A 20,853-nucleotide genomic window follows, 5' to 3' on the forward strand; every position below is an offset into this window, starting at 1 on the left:
AATTAATTAAAGTCATAAAGACAAAATCATAATTTGGGAGCATAATCAATGGAAAACATAGTAATGGTTGGTTTCCCTGACCAAGAGAATTAACAAAAACAGCAAGTCAAAATTTTAAGAAACTTTTTCTAGTTTTAATGAAGCCATGAGTTTTAAAATTGTTCTGAGAAAAGCAAAGAGAAGACTATGTAGATAGATGATAGAGATATTGGTAAATAGATATAGATAAGTAGTCAATAGATAGATACCAAACTTAAACTTTAGAAAGAATCTTTAAAATTCATAGATCATTTCAGAAGAATCTGGTCCCCTGTAAAACAAAATGTAAACTCATGCCTTTCTTCAACCTTGTAAGGGAGGTATTAAATGCAGATGTCAAAGGAGCAGGGCCTGAAGATTTCTGAGGCAGGCAAGACTGAGATTAATTAATTGTATATTAAGGCAAGTTATTATTCATGAGTAAAGAAAACAGGCACAAAAATTTAGGAATGCCTTTGATTCCCAAAAGGTCAATTGGAAAAATTAAACTAGTCAATGAATAGGTATATATCTATGGGAAATATGCAACATAAAATATAAAAAAAAAAAGTTTAACAAACACATTTTACATTGTTTATGATAAGATTATCTCTTAAGAGAAAAAAGAACTCATTTTAGGAGACCAAATATGTTTAACTACACAGCCCACATCAAAGACTAAAGGACTTTAAAACTTAAAATTAAGAAAGTCATCAACAGATTTAGGCAAATAAAAACCTTAAAAATCTGACATCATAATATTTATGTCAGAAATTTCAAATAAAATTAAAATAAAAAGTATATGTGAACTTTCTTTATATGATCACAGGAGCAAGCTAAAGTGAAGTTGTGAGTATTAATGGAACAATACAGAGATATATAGATGCATGTAAAAATGTCTGAAACTCATAGAGTTAGATAGGAATATAATATGATGTTCAACATACATAAACCAGCTCTGTCCTTTATATATCACAGTGAGTCATCATAACAAGTATACAGAAATCTGAAAAAGTATACTTACAATTTTTATGAGTGTATTAGCTATATTTACCCTACAAATATGAAATGCATCATCTTCTTTTTGCCTGCTATGGGACATTTTCATACCTCTCCCCAATAGATTTCTGCTCATACTTCCACAAATATAATGACTGGGATCTTTGTCTTATCTTAGAATGTTAAAGTTTTATTATTTAAATTTCACTACATTTTTTTTTTCTCCTTGAATTCCATTTTCTCTCATTTCATAATTTATCCATATAGTTATACTAAGGAAATGCAAATCTAGAGCTGACAGCCTTGGAGAAGGCTGAGTCCAGAATTATAAAAGATGCCAAGAGATTTCTTCCTCATCTGTTCCAATAGTACATCTCCAATTATAATAGTACCCAATTGATGTACCTTCACTTCTAAATTATTATGTTGCCTTGTACACAGTGGTATTCAGAAAACATTTGTTGAATGAATTAACAAACCAATATGTGTGGGGGCATGCATGTCTGTTTGTCTTCCTGTCCAACACCAATGCATTTTCCTAATGAACTTTTGTTTTCTGAGTGGTGTAGTCACAGATTTATAGCCAAAGACTGTGGTGGTTAGAGAGAAAGGCCTGGGATCTGTGTGCTCTAATGCTGGACGCAGTGCTCACTGAGTCAGTTCAGTTCAGTCGCGTCCGACTCTTTGTGACCCCATGGACTGCAGCACACCAGGCTTCCCTGTCCATCACCAACTCCTGGAGTTTACTCAAACTCATGTTCATTAGGTCGGTGATGCCATCCAACCATCTCATCCTCTGTTGTCCTCTTCTACTCCTGCCCCCAATCCCTCCCAGCATTAGGGTCTTTTTAAATGAGTCAGTTTTTTGCATCAGGTGGCTGAAGTATTGGAGTTTCAGTTTCAACATTAGTCCTTCCAATGAATAGTCAGGACTGATTTCCTTTTGGATGAACTGGTTGGATGTCCTTGCAGTCCAAGGGACTCTCAAGAGTCTTCTCCAACACCACAGTTCAAAACCATCAGTTCTTTGGCACTCAGCTTTCTTTATAGTCCAACTCTCACATCCATACATGACTACTGGAAAAACCATAGCCTTAACTAGATGGACCTTTGTTGGCAAAGGAATGTCTCTGCTTTTTAATATGCTGTCTAGGTTGGTCATAACTTTCCTTCCAAGGAGTGAGTATCCTTTAATTTCATGGCTACACTCGCCATCTGCAGTGTTTTTGGAGCCCCCCAAAATAAAGTCACCTACTGTTTCCACTGTTTCCCCATCTATTTGCCATGAAGTGATGGGACCAGATGCCATGATCTTAGTTTCCTGAATATTGAGCTTTAAGCCAACTTTTTCACTCTCCTCTTTCACTTTTTTTTTTTTTTTCATTTATTTTTATTAGTTGGAGGCTAATTACTTTACAATATTGTAGTGGTTTTTGCCATACATCGACATGAATCAGCCATGGATTTACATGTGTTCCCCATCCCAATCCCCCCTCCCGCCTCCTTCCCCTTCCCATCCCTCTGGGTCTTCCCAGTGCACCAGCCCTCCTCTTTCACTTTCATCAAGAGGATCTTTAGTTCTTTGCTTTCTGCCATAAGGGTGGTGTCATCTGCATATCTGAGACTATTGATATTTCTCCTGACAGTCTTGATTCCAGCTTGAAAATTACTGAACATAAAAAAAAAAAATTGAGATAGTCATTTTCAGTTTAAACTATGAGTCCTATTCCTCTCCAAGAGGAATTTGTCAATGTTGCTTCAGTTTGAATTATCTGACTCCCTGACTTTCAAATGACTTCCAAATGACAGGGGAAAGGTAACTGAGAAGTTCAGAGTATCTACAGATCATATTTTCTTTTTGTTCTTTCCTAAGATTCTTCTCCAATTAAATCTCTATTTGCTTGTCTGGAGTCACCAACTGAATAAGTCACTTTCTCCATTTGGGAGACACTAATGCAAACTAGTTAGTTAAACAATGACCAATTGCACAGGACATCCACATCGACAGAGTGGTTGTTTTATAACCTTGGTTCTCAAAGGTTCAATTTTGAGAATTTAATCACAGTCCACAGAACTGCTAGTTCACATGAATCTCCAGTTCCAGGGTAGCTAAGTTCATCTAGATAGGAGAGATTGAACTCTCTCCAAAATCTGTGATAGTTGATTTGGGGTGAGCTCTATCTGCTAAACTTGTCAAATGACTGTAAGAGTTTAAACTATGGAGGCTTGTTGCAACTAATTTTCATAGCTTGTTCAGCAATTTCACTATTCATCAACATTGCTGTTTTCTCTCAGCAATGGGAGAGACCAAAAAATTTAACATTTTGATGAGATAATATATGTTCTTTCAGTACATGGGTTGGCAGACTTTTTTTGTAAAGGGTTTCATAGTCAATATTTTAGACCGTGAGCCTTACAGTCTCTTGGGAAACATCTCAAACTGTGCTAGAGTGCAGGAGCATCCAGGGACAATAAGTAAATGGTTGGAAATGGCTGTGTCCCAATACAGTTTTAATTGCCAGGATTAAACTTTGAATTTCAAATAATTTTCATATATTATGAAATATTCTTTTTTTGAATTTTTTTCAACCATATGACAAGTGTAAATGACCATATACAAATGGGCAAAGGGTGAGATTTGGCCAACAGGGTATAGTTTTCTGACCTTTACTGTAGTATATGAATTCCAAGATGTATTTTAGAAAATATTCAGTCAAATGTTCAATCTTTTTTTTTTTTTTTTTCTCCTCTGGCCATAAGCAAGGAGCACTGATGGAACAAGTGGAAACTGGCCACTCTGCTCTGTCAAACCCATGCTAAAAATCCACAAAACTCCTTGGCTCACACTTTAAAAATCTGTTCCAGTTCTAATTCGGGTCCCTGACAACTTGGAAGTGATTTGCCTTCGCTCTTTATCCCTCCTGTCAAGGCAATGGCTCTCTGCATGCTTTCTTAGCCACATTTGGAGAATCTGCTAGTGTTCACTTATTCCTCATCCCATAGAGGGGATAATTAACTAAGACTCAGAAGAGCAAATAAGTTTGTCAGTGCCCTTCTTGGAACCACTGAGGAATGGGAGGTCTGCTTTTATTTAAGCCAGATATAAAGGAGAAATATACATATTAAATATATATGTATATTTAAGCTAATACATTGACCAAGTTTAAAAGTAAAAAGATCCTAGTAAGATGTAAGTGAACTATCCACCAACACTGAAGTCCTGATTATTATATCATTTTTGTATTATTATATTGCACTCTTACCTGGTATTTACTTCTATTTTTTTTAATGGTAATGCTTACCTTGCTATTTTTATTTAACATTGCTAAGCATAATCTCTTGACTTGTCTTTATGGTTTAATCAGCTCAAGAACAATACTGTCCCCTGCTTCTGCCTAATATAGTTAGATCACAGTTTCTGGCCAAGTTGATTTTCAGCATTTACAATATTATGACCAAATAGATATCATTTACTCTGAGTCAAGTGATTCACTGTGTTTATATTTACATTTGCTCAGTTCTACTTTTTCATTTTTCCAAGAATCAGTTAGGTCTTATTTATATGTTCATTCCTCTATGTACCTATTGCTAGTTCTTCACGCTGTCCAACAGTCTAAAACAGCTTCTCAGTACAGAACTCCAAAGAAACCTCCCCCACCCCTTAGTCTGTTCACGACATACACTTTCTCCCTTCCTTGTGAGCTGTTGTCTTGCTCAAATCTGGAGCAGCTATGCATGCAAGGATGCTCCAATTCTCTTGACTCTCATTCTGATGAATCTCCTTATCATTTTTTTTTTATCAAATGGTCTGTTTTCAGAACCTTAAATTTTCCTTTTCTGTGATTTAAGCACTGATTTTTGTTGTTTTCACCTACAAGAGAGGTCACAGGAGTGAAATTTTGGGTGACTTGCTTATCTAAAATTTTCTTTATCCCACTCTCAAAATTGATGACTTATTTGAATCCATAACTCAGAATTGAAATCAATTGCCCGTCTTAATTTTGAGATATTTCTTTCATTTTCTTCTAGCTCTCAGTGTTGCTGTTAGGATACTTATGTTCAAAAATTTTGTGACCACCCCTCCTGCCTTTTTTTCCTACTTTTAAAGCTTTCTCTCACTTTTTCTCTCTCTGTCACTCCATCTTTCAATTTAACAATTACATGGCTTAATGAAGGTTTTTTTTTTAATATACATTATGCTGAGCACATATGCATAGAGAAATTCATGCAAGTTTATGCTGAGTGTATTGTTACATTATTTCTATGATATCTTTTCCTTTAGTTTTTCTTTTTCTTAATGCAATTTCAAAAAATGCATGCTTGAATTCCTATATTGATTCTCAATTTCCTTATATATTCTCTCTTACTATTCTATGCTTTGCTTGTCTTTAATTTGGAAGAGAATTTCATTATCTTTATCCTTCTACCTTCCTACCTTGTATTAAAGTTTTGATTTTTAAAATTTATATTTCTTTTAATTCCTGAGAGCTCCTTTAATTTTCGGACTTTTCCTTTTTACAGCAACTTATATTTGATTCTCTTCTCAGATTATTACTTTTAAAATAAATTCCCATCTCTTTTATGCAATTTGCCTGTTTCATGAGTTTCTTTGTTTCTGTTCATTTTACTTGTAGCCTTTTATTGTGGTTTCTGTTCTCAGAGGTCTAATGATCCTGGAAATCTCATGCACATTCAGCAGTGAAACAAGAAAAAGCTGATGGAAACACCTACTTAACTAGAGAAAAATCATCTTTAAATAGAAGTTTCTTTCTTAAAAAGTTCTTATACCAAAAGCTGGCAGTGATGAATGTTAGAATATGGAATAAATGAGAAAATTTTAATTAAATGTGAAATCTTAGAGCCTGGGTAATAGACTATATTATAGCTATAATTATACCTACTTGTTTGTTACTATGTATAAAATGGGTATTTCAGATTTTATTTACAGAATCCATTTTTTTCTTCATTTCACACTTGGTTTAATTGCCTCAAATCCCACATACACCTGTAATTGTACTATTTTTTGAACATTGTAAAAATGAAAAGTGATGGATTTTTATATCTACATTAATAATGATTTACTTTCAAAAAATGCCTTGAAGTTGAGTTGACCTCCAATAATTTGAAAGAACATTTTTATTATTATATATTTTTAATGTTTGTTTTTGTAAATATTTGCTAGTTTTATATTCTTGCTTTTTAAGTAAATATGATACTTCCTTATGTACTTTTAACTTTAATAAAACTGTTAGGCAAATAAAGAATAATAATAAAGTTTATTATGTCCTTGGCATATTTTTGGGCTCTTTGTGGGAATACATTTCATTTCACTTAATGCAAGGGTCATGTGCTATTTTTATTATTACCTGCATTATATAGGTAGGCAATCTGAAAAAAAAAGAGAGAGAGAGAGAGAATAAAAGTAATAGGCCTAAACTTTAAGTAAATAAGTAAGGAGCAGAACTTGAATTTAAACTTGGGCTATTGGGATGACTACATTTTCACCACTAAGGTATACTAAGGTGTACACTGAAGAAAAAACAGCCACAGGCTATTGATTTACATGAAAGGGTAAAAAAAAAAATCATCGTAAATAAAATTTTGAATTTTAAATTTATGTTCCATATATTGCCATTTAAATAATACCCCCAGAATACTCGATGATTTACACATTTCCCATTTATTCCTAAAACCAACATCCTTCAACTTGCCTAGAAGAAGTTTGCACACCATGATGTCTTGTTTTTTTTTTACAGGAATCAGTTTTCACAGGAAAACACAAATGTCTTAGTGGACTTTAGGTTTACTCTTGTTGAGTGCAAGTATATAGATGTGGCACGCTCAATTGCTCAGTCATGTCTGACTCTGCAACCCCATAGACTGTAGCCCACCCTGCTCCTCTGTCTATGAGATTCTCCAGGAGGAATATTGGAATATTTCCTTCTCCAGGGGATCTTCCCAACCCAGGGATCAAAACTGTGTCTTATATCTTCTGCATTGGCAGGCAGATTCTTTACCACTGCGTCACCATTAATACTAATATCACATTTATCACGTTTCCAGTAAAAAGATTTCTATTGTGTCCCAGCAGTTTTAAGAATCCCTGCCCCTGCATCCCTGACCCTGAGCGTGCCTGCACATTCAGTCATGTCCAAGTCTTTGTGACCCCATGGACACTGAACTCCTTTGTCCATGGAATTTTCCAGGCAAGAATACTGGTGTGGGTTGTCATTTCCTTCCCCAGGGTCTTCCCAATTCAGGAATCAAACCCATATGTCTTGTGTCCTGTGTTGCCAGGTGAACTCTTTACCACTGAGCTATTGGGGAAGCCCAAGTATATAGATATATGACAGTAAAAACAGCTTTCATTATTGATCAAAATTTCTTTTCATCCAGAACTGAAGAATGGACATGTCCTAGGTACCGCAAGCGGGAGGCAAGAGAAAGCTCCACCACAAGAAACTGAGGTATGTGCTGGAATGCCTTCCAGAAAATACAAGTTGAGTCTTTTCTGCATATACATAGTCTGTGGTAAGGAAGTTTTGAAGTCCTGTGGTCCTCGAGCAGGTATCCTTGAGTTCCAAAGGCAGTAGGAAGCTAGAGGCATGGACATAATCTAGAGTAAAGAACTGCATCACGGTTCTCCAGAGCACATTGTACCTATCCATGCCGGAGTCCCTCTGACCACTGCCTTTACTCCTTCAGAGAAGGTCAAAGATGACCTTTGAGGAAGATAACACATTTTATTTAAAGTAAAATAAAATCCAGGAAAAAAAATAGGATGAGAAGAAAATGATAATCAACATCATCGATTTTCTAAAGGATGAAAAATCAGCAGGAAAAGTTTTGGGTATAGAGGCCTGGCTGGTGTGGCTGAGCAGATGGCTTGTACATGTTGCTGGAGTCCTATCTGAGCAAAATCTGGTCCAGAGATGCAAATAAACCCTCTTCCATCTCTTCTTAGCTTATGAAATAAGAGTGTTTATTGTTCAAAAATAATCTACTATGAACTTAATGAGTATTTCTGCTGGCAGAAAAGAGACTAGAGAGTAGGGCAGGTGGACATTAACATTTCTAATTTTAAAACCATCTTAGTTAGTCAGACTTTATTGCCACCATGTTAAACCAGATTTTGCATTTACTTTCTGAAGATAATTCGTTTCATGCATGATTTCTTGGGGCATATTATTTTCTCCTGGAATCATCAGAATTTTCAAAACATAGAATAATATTCCTAGTATACAGTAAAATAACAGAATCTTACAAACATGTAGTGAAAAAAGAAAAAATATTTGCTGTATCATCACTTGGAATGCCACCTTAATCCCAAACTCTAAGAAGACCCATTCACCTTATTCACAGAAATCCATACTTTTTTTTTTTCCTAGGTGGTATGGAATGTTGAGTTACAATTGCTTCTTGTGTTTAGTAATCTGAGCTATGTGTTGACTTTTGGTGCTTATAGATTTATTACAAACTATAGTTGCTAGTATAAGTTTCTTAGTCTTTGTGACCTTCATATATACATAGTTGGCCAGAAAAATGAACAAGCAATAAAATAAAACCAACAAAATGCCCTCTTATGTCCAGAACAATTGAAGAGAAACACTTCTCTGTGTCAGAGACAAGAAGCTGTCTCCAAAACTATCTCCTCTCCATAGTAGAGAGTTGTAGCTTGAAACTGAATACTTAGGCAAGAACTGTATTTCCCAGTTCCCTTGCAATTATGAATGATTATATGATTAGTCCTTCCCAGTAGATAGTAAATGGAACTGACATACACTATTTCTAAACTAAGTCTTTTAAGAAACCAATGTGTCTCTTCTATAATCTCTTTTTCCCAATCCAGTGACTGAATCTATTGCAAATGATATCCTCTGGGATAGCTGAGCTGTAAAGAAAGAAGGAACTAGGATTCTTACAAAACCACACTGAAGAGAATGGTTCCATCAGCCTAAACTATCACCAAGAATTGTTTTATGAGAAATATATATATATATATTTTATTATTCTGGGTGATGGCTATTGGAATTTACCACCGCATCCTTTCATGTCTTCGCTAATACATCCTCTCTCTGCTGCTGATTGCAAAGCCTCTTTAAGTTTTCCAAAGATCTTAATGTCTATACAACTATCCAGGATCTTTTGTAACTTGGCCTACTTTCAAAGTGAACAGAAACACTTTGCAGGTATTTGAATATGCCTCTTAGGGTTGGGCTTCCCTGGTGACTCAGCTGGGTGAAGAACTAGCCTGCCAGTGCAGGAGACACAAGAGACAAGGGTTTGATCCCTGAGTCAGCAACATTCCCTAGAGAAGGAAATGGCAACCCACTGCAGTAATCTTGCCTGGAGAATCCCATGGACAAAGGACCCTAGTTGGCTAGAGTCCATGGGGTCACAAAGAGTTGGACATGACTGAATATGCTTACGCACTTGGGTGGGGGAATGAAGGGACAGGGATTCTTATCACTACTGGCACACAATAGAAATCTTTTAACTGGAATAATAAATATGATAGGAATAATACTTACTGACAGAGTGATAAAGAATCTGCCTGCCAGTGCAGGAGATATAAGAGACATGGGCTTGATTCCTGGGTTGGGAAGATCCCCTGGAGAAGGAAGTGGCCTCCTGTTCCAATATTGTTGCCTGGAAAATTCCATGGACAGAGGAGCCTGGCGGGTTACAGTCTGTGTGGTTGCAGAGTCAGACACGGCTGAATGACTGAACATGCATACAATGCACATAGATGTATAGTGATTTTTACCGTGTCTTAAGGTGGAAATACGTTCCCTTGAATTTAATAAATATTATTTGCTGTGCCCATGAACATTCATTGACAGGTTTGATGAGATAGCACATCCTGCTTTCCTTTTTCACACAGCAAATGCTAGTTTCATGGAACAAGTGTTTTAAATGAAAATGAATAGGTAGGAAGTAAAACTAAATTGTAAATCTAGGCCCATAGTTGGATAGTTGACAGCTGCATGTCTGAAGGGAAAAATAGTCAATATTTTCTGTGATGATAGATTGAAATGAGAATAAAATACAGCTGGATTTCATCAGATATTTCTCAACAGGATACATTTCCCTCAGACTTAAAAGAAGTATCTGGAGGAGTATGGAGCTTTAGATTATTCATCAATCATAAATTGTATTGTTTTTATTTGAATATAAATATTGGTAATTTTTATGCATGCAAATGGGTATTTCAGAAATAAGACATACATTGCTAAATACTGTTTGTAATAGATTCAGGCTTGCTCATTTGTAACTATGTAATTACTCCTCTGAGCTTCCACCAAAACAATGTGCTTAATTCATATTTCTTACAAGATTAGAGAAGATATGACCATACCCCAGTGAGCTCAAAAACTGTGATTTTGAAAAGCTCTGCAGCCACTTTCACTTTCACTTTTAGGGCTTCCCTTGTGGCTCAGGTGGTAAAGAATCCACCTGCAATGTGGGAGACCTGGGTTCTATCCCTGGGTTGGGAAGATCCCCTGGAGAAAGGAAAGACTACCCACTCCAGTATTCTGGCCTGGAGAATTCCAAACAGTCCATGAGGTCACAAAGACTTGTACACAACTGAGCACCTTTCACTTTCACAGTCACTTAGAGTTTCTTTCAGTTATGTCATGATTATGTTCAGATACATGCTTACACAGTATGTTTTAAATAGTATCCAAAAGAAATAAGACCTCATTTATGAAACATAAACCACCCTTTCATTAACATTAGATAAGTTTAGTTTATTAAATAAAATACATTTGTAAATATTTTTCTTTTATGTTTTTCATGCAGAATTTTATGTTTATTTTTCCTATTTTACTGAGTGTGATATTAAAATTCCTGTTAGAATATCGACATCTATAATGTGAGGGAAAATTTTTCTTAATTACCTGTAAACAAGAGAAACTCATGCTGTCAGACTGCAAATGTGAAAGCTAACGGCAAAGATTATGTTGGTATTCATTGCTCTAAGGACAAAGACTGAAATTTAGCCTGGCTCACAAACCCTCAATCATATGTTCTCCATCTGCCTCACAGGTCTCATTTAGCATTATCCTCTCACCTCATGCTCTATGCTGCAACTATTCTGACCTCTTTTCAGTTCCATCTTGAACATTCCAGGCTATTTAGCTTGTCTAAAACTTTCTTTCCCTGCTCATCCACTGCATTCAGCCCTTATCTAGTTGAATCTTACTTTCTGTCAGATCTTAGTGTATAGTCACTTCCTCAGGAAAGCTTACACTAGCCTCCATATATAAGTGATTTTCACCTGATGTGTACTTTATCATCATGACCCTCTCCTTCATATATTGTGTCTTATTCAAACTGTTATTTGTTTGTGTGATGCTCTGTTGAATATTATTCTTTCTTGCTAAGCTGGAGGCTATGTCATTTTTGGTCATATTTATATTTTCATCACTTGAAAAAAAAATCTGTTGCATATGGCTAGAGCTGAATAAATATCAGTTAAGTGATGAATGAATGAATGGAAAAAGTAGGTTTTATTTGTATCAGGATCAACGTCTAACAAAAAGATTGGACATGAATTGAGTTACTGATGATGTTTTAAAAATGTTTTAAGTTACTACAGTGCCTCCCAGGTGGTGCTAGTGGTAAAGGCCCGCCTGCCAAGGCAGGTTAAAGGTAAGACATGCCGGTTTGATTCTGGATCGGGAAGATCCCTTGGAAAAGGGAATGACAATCTACTCCAGTATTCTTGCCTGTAGAATCCGAAGGACAGAGGAAACTGGCGGCAACAGTCCATTGGGTCGCGCAGAGTCAGACATAACTGAAGCATGGCATGGCAAATCACTATAAAACAAAATTCCATTTTCAATTAGGCTTTAAAGGGAAAAAAAGATGCTTCCTTTCTAAACTTTGATAAATTTCAATGAGAAACATAGTAGTAAGAAAAAGGCAAAAGGTAAGTATAATATTTAGAAAGACAGGATTTCAGCATTTTTTACACATTCTTAGTTTAAAAATATGCTTTCATAGTACCAATGATCTTACAAGCAAACAAACAAACAAAAAAGAGATTACACAAAAAAGAAAGAGATGAAGAAGAAAGGAGGAAGAGGAAGGGTGAGAAGAAGTTGCTCTTGATAGGGAGTCAAATTTGGATGAAGGAATGACATAGTGAAGAAGGGAATGAATCTGGATGAGCTATTTTTATATTGGTCCTAAAAACTAAGAGGCAAATCAAACTCATTACTGCCTTAAAGAAACAGAATAGAATTTGGGGCACTCAAATTATAAAACCATGTTTAAAAGTGATGAAGGAGTGCTAAAAAAGGAGAGAAAAGAGAGGAGAAATTATGAATTATGTGTATAATGTATACTCAAATTGCAACTGACCCATATACAGACCTCAGGGGCACAACAAAGGTTAAAATCACTGGACTGAATTTTGAGCTTATGTCCAAGAGACAAAGATTTCAATTTAAGTGCAATCAGGTTAATTGTCTGCTAAAACAAACCAACACACACAAATATCAATACTGTTTGGTTGAATGTAACAGAATCTAGAGTCTCTAAACATAGCATTAAAAATGCCCAAGATACATCTTAAACTTATTAAATATATGAAGAAAAAGGAAAATATGACTGGATTTCAAGAGGAAAGGCAACAGAAAAGTCTATTTAATGAGGAGCAAATAATATCAATGAACACTTTGCAAAATAATATATGCATATGGCCAGTAAGTTCATAAATATAATCAACAGTGTTAGAGAAAAATAAAATAAAAATGAAATCTCTTACTGAGCTAACAGTACAAAGAAATATGAGAAAACTATCACATGATCAATAGAATAAAAATAAAAAATACCTAGGGATAAATTTAACCAAGAAAGTGAAAGATTACAAGACTTTAAAACAGAAATTGAAAAGATACAATTGAATAGAATGATACCCTATGATTGTGGATTATAATAATTAACATTGATAAAATGTTCATATTACCCAAATTAATCAATGGATTCAATGAAATCCCTATAAAATTTTTATGGTATTTTTCATGTAAACAAACAAACAAACAAAATTAAATCTATGGAACCACAAAAGACCTTGAATAGCTAAAGCAATGCAGTAAAAGAATAACACAGCAAGAGGGACTACAATTAGTGATTTCAAACTATACTACAAAGCTATAGTAATTTAAACAGTATGGAACTGGCAAAAAAAATAAACACATAGAACAATGAAGGAGAATAGGGAAGCCCAGAAATAAGCCACTGTATGTATAGTCAACCTAATATTAGGCAGGGGAATGAAGAACCATCAAGGGAGAAAGGATGGTCTCTTTAAAAAATGGTATTGGGAAAAATGGGTAATCATATGCAGAGAACTTAAATCAGACCCTTATCTTATAGTACTCAAAAAATTGAACTCAAAATAGATTAAAGACCATAAAATGAGAACTGATATCACAAATCCCTCAAAGAAAACTTAGGGAAGAAGCATTTTGACTTTGGTCTTGGCAATAATTTTTTTCAGTTATGACACCAAAAGCATAGACAACAAAATTTAAAAAAATCAACTAGTGGGATTGCATCAAATGAAAAACTGCGCAGAAAAAGAAAAAATCAACAAAATGAAAAGGCATCCTACAGCATGGGAAAATATTTGCAAATTGTGTATTGAGTAAAGACTTATAAAAACTCATATATCACAACAGCAAAAAAAGACAATTTGAATAAAAAATTGACAGAAGACCTGAATAGGCATTTTTCCAAGGAATATATACAGATGGCCAACAAACACATAAAAATGTATTAAACATCACTAATCATCAGGGAACTGCAGATCAAAACCAAGCAAATTAGATACCACCTCACACCTCTTAGGTTGGCTATCAACAAGAAGATAAGAGATAACCTGTGTTTGGCTGGAGAAAAGGAAACCCTTGTGAATGGTCAGCCCCTGTGGAAAGCAGTAGGGAGTTTCCTTAAAAATTAAATATAGAACTGTCCTATGATTCAACAATCCCTCTTCTGAGTATGTGTCTAAAATAAATGAAAATAATTGAAAATACTTCTGTAATCCATGTTTACTGCAGCATTATTCACAATAGCCAATATATGTGGAAACAATGTAAGTGCCCATCAACAGATGAATTGATAAAGAAGATGTGGTATATATATTCATACAAAGTGATAGTATTGAGCCATGAGAAAGAAGGAAATCCTGCCATTTGCAACATGGATAGCCCTTGAGGGTGTTATGTTATGTGAGGTAAGTTAGAGAAAGGCAGATAAGTATAACATCACTTAAACATGGAATATACAAAGGGTAAATTTGTAATAACAGAGAATAGAAGTGTGGTTATCAGGGGTTAGATAGTGGTGGAATTGAAGAGATATGGTTTAAGAATACAAAGTTGCAACTAGTAGATAAGTAAATCCTGGAGGTCTACTGTACAGCATAGTGATTACAGTCAACACTTCTGTATAAACTTCAAATTTGCTAAATGACTAGGTCTTAATTATTCTCACTACACACACACAAAAGATAATTATGTGACATGGTAGAGGTGTTAACTAAGACAATGATGGTAATCATATTGCAATGTACAAATGTATCAAGTCAACAAGTTGGACATCTTAAACTTACACAATGTTATATGCTAATTATTGTTCAATTAAACAAATTATAATAGTGAGTGGCTGAAATAACTCAACTGATAGAGTGTTAGACTGAAGATCTAAAGGTTCCTGGTTCAATCCCAGGTTTCAGCAACTATTTCTGATTCTTTGAGCTTCCCCAGTGGCTCAGATGGTAAAGAATCTACCTGTAGTGTAGGAATCTCAGGTTCAATCCCTGGGTCAGGAAGATCCCTGGGAAGAGAATGTCTACCCACTCCAGTATTCTTGCCTGGAGAATTCCATGGACAGAGGAGCCAAGCAGGCTACATTCCATAGGGTCACAAAGAGTCAGACAACACTGAACAATTAGCACTTTCAAACAAATAATAAAGACTGAGGATACCAAAACTGGCATGGATGTGGAGCAACCAGAATTCTCAGACATTGTTGATGAGAGTGTAAAAGTATATAAACCCTGTTAAAATTTCTGAGTTATTGATAAAAATAAGCATATTCTTATCATTTGATTTATCAACTATAATTCTATTAGCCACATTAAAAAAATTATATTAGCTTTGTTTATAATATCCCTAAACTGAAATCATCCCAGATGATCAGACATGCATTTTTTTTATTCCTTAGGCTTTGAAAATTCCTTAGTAAGCTTGATATTGATCAGAACTCACTATATAAGTTTAGTGTTTTATCCAAAATAATTCTGATTAAACAGTGCATGTTCAGAATTCTCAAAAAAATATTTTTTCTCTTTAAAATTATGTCTCAAGGAATCCTGCTTAATGGAAGTTTATGTGTAACAATATAGAGAGAAGAAAAATGAAAATCAGAAAGGAAGGAAGGGAGGAAGGAGAGAAGAGAGGAAAGAAAGACTAAATGGTGAGAGGGATAGAGAAAGGAGGGAAGAAAGGAAGGAATGGAAAGGGAGGAAGATCAGAATGTAATTAAATAGATTTAATAAAGGTAAACTTTTAAGTATAATCACATAAATAAAAAATATAGTTATTACTCACTATAGGATGTTATGTTTCATGAACATGATTGTCTTCAGCAATTTGCCCCATGGTAAAAGACATATGGGCAGTCTTTGTATAGTAGATCTATTTAATTCTTGATCCTAGAAAAAAATATATTAAGAAATGCTCAGAGTTCTTCCACACAGAGAAATTCCAAAATTATAGCATACCTAGGCTCTTTAGAATATTGCTATTTTAATCCTTGTTGATTTTAATAGGAAAATCTCTCCATAATTCTCATCTTTGTGCTTTTCTCATAAACCTACAAAGATTCAAATGAATTCTAAATCTACCTTGAATGCTAAGAAACAGATTTCTGTTCTTTATGCTAGGTTACTTAATCCCTCTTCCACTAAATATCAGTGAAAAATCCAACCTGTTTTTTTCTTTTAAAGAAACATGATAATAAAAATAATTTTTCTAATGCTAAATGTACACAATCATCTGAAACTTTGAATGTTTTGAGAATTTTCCCTATGTAAAAAAAGATAATATCCATATTTTATGGAGTTTTATTTTGGTTGGGAAGCTAATCAGTCTAACAGGCACACACACATACACACACACAATATTTCTGATTGTAAAAAGTGTGAAGAGAGTAAAATGATATGATACATAGTGCTTTGGAAGTACTACTTTAGATTTATTTGGTGTTCAGTCTGTAACTATCTGAAATATTGACATTCTTATTGATACCAACCATATGAATATCCAGGAGAGTACATTTTAGGCAAGTTGAAGTGTGAAGGCTCTAAAGTGTATATGAACTTGATGTAACTTTAGAACCACCTGAAAGCCAGGATGGTGGAAGTGGATGTAGTGAAAGAAAGAGTGGGGTGTGGTAAAGTTGGAAGGATAGACAAGTTCATGAAGGGACTAAAAGGCCATGGCGAAGAATTTGTAAATTTATATTTTTTTCATAAGTACAGTAAAAACCTATATTTTATGGTAACTCTTGGGCTTGTCTGGTGTCTCAGACAGTAAACAATCTGCCTGCAATGCAGGAGACCCAGGTTCAATCCCTGGGTTGGAAAGATCCCCTGGAGAAGGAAATAGCAACCCACTCCAGTATTCTTGCCTGGAGAATTCCATGGACAGAGGAACCTGGTGGGCTACAGTCCCTGTGGTTACAAAACAGTTGGACACGACTGAGTGACTAACACAACACATTGTAAAAACCACTGACAAATGTTCATTTTCTAAATATTATTATTTTACACTGTGTATTAATGTGTAGATAAACATGGAAGTCAAAGTATAAAGAACAGTAAGTAACATTAATTGTAATCTAGGCAAGAAACAATAAGGTCTTGGAAAAGGATTTTTATAAGAAAGAGAGAGGTAAGTGGATTTTGGCTTTAAGTTCTGAATAAAATCCAAGACTAAGTTTGGATCCTGCTTATGTAATTTATCAACATCTAAGTTGAGCTATCAAAAATGCAGTCATATATATATATGAGCCAGAATCTCTAGGGAAACACAAAATTAACTCTAGGAGAGTTAGACAAAAAACAATAGAAATGTGGGTTAGAATTTTATTATGGCAGCCAAAAACAAAATAAGCACCCAAAATTAATTCATGTATAAGTTTTTTAAGTGGGGATATTAACACTTAGAAAAAACTATTACAATCCTATTCTAGTCTTAATTTATCAGACAAGACATTACCTTTTAAAAATGATCAAAGCAGTGGAGAGTTAAAAATAAAATGAGAAATACTAGAAGAAACTGAGGACACAGCTTAAATGAATAGTATCACAGTGGTCATATTTGCTTTTTAATATTTTGCTTTGTCTTAAGCAAAATTTGAGGGTAGATTTATGGAAGGTACATACTAAATACAATATATGCTACCATAAATAATTAATATAAATAATTACATTAATCTGAAGTATGTGAGTACCTCTTGCACAATTTATTTATCAACCCTCTCCTCCCTATCATGGATTATTGAGTCACTGATACTATTTTAAAGACTGTTAAAGAATTTGTCACCTACTTTGAAAAATGATACAGCCTATATATAGGTTTATCAAATAGGTTATTATTCAAATTGGAACCTATTTGAGTATAGAGGAAGCTTTACTAATGTTTGGACTTCCCAGCTGGCTCAGATGCTAAAGAACCTGCCTGCAATGCGGAGACCCTGCTTTGACCTCTGGGTGGGGAAGATCCCTGGAGAAGGTCATGGCAACCCACTCCAGTATTCTTGCTTGGAGAATCCCAGGGACAGAGGGGTCTGATGGGCTACAGTCCATGGGGTCGAAAGGAGTTGGACAGAACTGAGCAACTAACACTTTCACTTTTACTTTACTAATATTTAAGATGGAAAAACAGTCATAGTATAGAAAATAGATCAGGATGCATGGTTAGTCTTCTTGTAAATGATAAACCAACACCACCCTTATATTGCTTTTTTAATCCTCTTAACTCTTTAATCATCTTCACCTCCAACCCTCTGTGCCAACCATATTTTTGAACATCATGTGGACAATATTACTCCTCCTAACTAATCCACTCTAGCCCCTTTAAACTGTAGTAAGCCAGATCTGAATGTAATCTTTTAGTCTTTCTGTTTTAGAATCCAATGCCAGAGATAGTTGATAACTTTTACCTTGACTTTAGCAGCTCCCCACTTAGTATGAAGAGACCTAATATTTTCCTGAACCATTTCTGTTTTGCTACACTTGCTCAGTAAAGTTCCAACTCAGCTTCCTTCCAGAAATACAGGTATCCATACAATGCTGAGTGATAACCATATAACTTTAACTTTAACATTTAAAGATATCACGTGTAGAAATCCTTAAGTCTCTCTATGCTAATCAGCAATCCTTTGATATGTTCTGTTATTCTTCTCTTTCATGTGTCTTCTGACAACTCCTGTAAAACCACCACTGATAACATTGGGCTAAGCTGGAGTAAATTTTTTCTAAGGACTGACTTTGAAAATATAAAAATACCTTTATTTCATTGTATATTCCTGGAAGAATACAAATTTTCTTCATTTTTGGGGTAAGCTCTTTACTTGAGCCCTTGTTTTTGTGGGGTTTTTTTGGGGAGGACATTTTCAAATATTATGCTGAAGCATGATTTCATCAGTAGTTTCTCTTAATCTATAATTAAGATCACCTTTCACATTTTATTATAAATAAAAGGAAAATAAATATCTTACTCAGATTCTCATATATTGTTTCTCTTCCAGGCAAGTTTTTTTTTTCTTTTCTTTTCTTTTTTTTATTATTATAATGTATCTTGATCTCCTCATTTCTCATTTCTTTCACAATCTACTAGCCAACATCTGCCTCAATGAAGTCAAAGAAGGTCCTGGCGAGGTTCCCAAATTGTATATTGCTTACTTCATTCAATATATACTTGGTGAACAACCAATATGTTCCAAGCACTGATGAATTGCTCAGATTAAATCAATGTTGGAAAGAAGAAAAGAAGCACACAAGTTTGTATTCTACCGGGCTAAATAGACTTAAAAAATCAATGAACATACTCAGTAGATAGATTATGTTATACGTGAGGAGTTGGTGAGTGATAGTGTGTGTTTGTGAGTGCTTAAAGAATAAAATATGAAAAAAGGAGACTATGGTAAAGGGGATCAGAACTGGCCTGGAAGGTGAATCATATTTTTTAATTGAGTGGCCATGAATGACTTTATTGAAAAAATGATACTGAAAAAAAGGAAAGAAAATAGCTACATGAATTTGCAAAGGGACCATGCGTAGTAAGTTCAAGGAATGTCAAAACGGTCAGTGTGGCCAAAGGGTGAGCTTATTAATCTTTAAGATGGTGGCTTTTAGAAGTATCATCCAGGATTCTATATTGAGACTAGACTTCAGAGGTCAAGGACATCTATATGGAGACAGATAGGAATCTATTGTAATAATCCAGGAGGAAACTAAAAGACTTTGACCAATATGGTAGCATATGGGGTGATTAGAAATACTGCTAGATGGTAGAAGTGATCATATTCTGAATGTTTCAAGGTAGTTCCAACAATATTGGACTTTGGATCTAAAAAAGAAGGGATAATCCTAGCTTTTTGGCCCAACAACTGAATCAAATGGATCTCAATTACGATTTTCAAAAGACATGAATAGCAGCAACCATTAAGAAGACAGCAAAGCCAGGAGGAAAAAGCATTCAGAGAGACAATTATTTTTCTCTTTTTAATTTTTAAATTATGAAAGTATGATAATTCATTTACAGGAGACTTGGAAAATATAGAACAAAGTTACATATAGTTCTACTATGTATTGCAATTATTTTTTAAGTAGATAAATTAAGATTTTTAGTCAGTTTCAGCATCAAACTCTCAAAAACTAATTATATATATATTTAAAAATTATAAGGATATAGTAGACCTGAAAAAAATCATGAACAAATTGAACATAATTAAGATTTATACAATTGTCACACAACAGTAGGATACATGTTCTATTCAAATTCCCATAGACTATAAACTAGGAGACACTGGAACATATCCAGGGACATAAAACCAGATTCAAAAATTTCATGATCCAGTGATATTGAAATCATAGAGTCTGTTCTCTCTTTACAGACAATGGAATTACGTTAGAAATCAATATCAAAAGATATTGAAAATATCCCACATATTTTCAAGTGCAATGTGACATTTATCAAGAGAGATCTCAACGAGACAAATCTTGAGAAGCCTCTCGGCACTTTACCACATGAAATGTGGTCCTCAGACAACAGCAGAGGCAGCACCTAAGAGCTTGTTTGAAATGTAAAATCTCAGTCCCAAACCAACCTACTAAATCAGAATCCCCACTTTCACAAGATGTTTGGGGAACTTAAAAAAATGTTATATCAGAGTATAATAAGGAGGCACAAAATTGACAAAAGTGGGAAATTATTTTTAATAATTCCCTGGAAAACATTAGAAATATTAAGGGTGAAAGATTATTTTTAATCTGGGGGAAATTTATTGAAACTTTGCTGTTAGTTTTTTTTTTTTTTTTTAATACAGGAAAATAAATGCTATAACCTCTCCATAAAGTTAAAATATCTACTTTAACCAAAACCTTTCTTCTTTTTCAATCTTGAAATGTTCATCTCAAGGCTGTTTCTTTCTTCAACAGTTTTCCAAACTATTATCAGACCCCTCTATCTTAGTCTCTCTAGAATACATTATTTTCCTGACTTTGTAATTCATCTTTCTTATCATTGATAA

The 20,853-nt window shown here is 34.5% G+C and overlaps 1 non-coding gene across 1 annotated transcript; it reads left to right on the top strand.

Moving 5' to 3' along the window:
* The first annotated feature begins 14,696 nt into the window (after nucleotides 1–14,696).
* On the top strand, nucleotides 14,697–14,769 carry TRNAF-GAA (transfer RNA phenylalanine (anticodon GAA)). Its single transcript has one exon. It is a non-coding gene; the product is annotated as a tRNA-Phe (tRNA).
* Nucleotides 14,770–20,853: the final 6,084 nt, after the last annotated feature.

The sequence above is a fragment of the Dama dama genome, chromosome 25 (genome assembly GCF_033118175.1).
Source record: "Dama dama isolate Ldn47 chromosome 25, ASM3311817v1, whole genome shotgun sequence".
Lineage (NCBI taxonomy): Eukaryota > Metazoa > Chordata > Mammalia > Artiodactyla > Cervidae > Dama > Dama dama.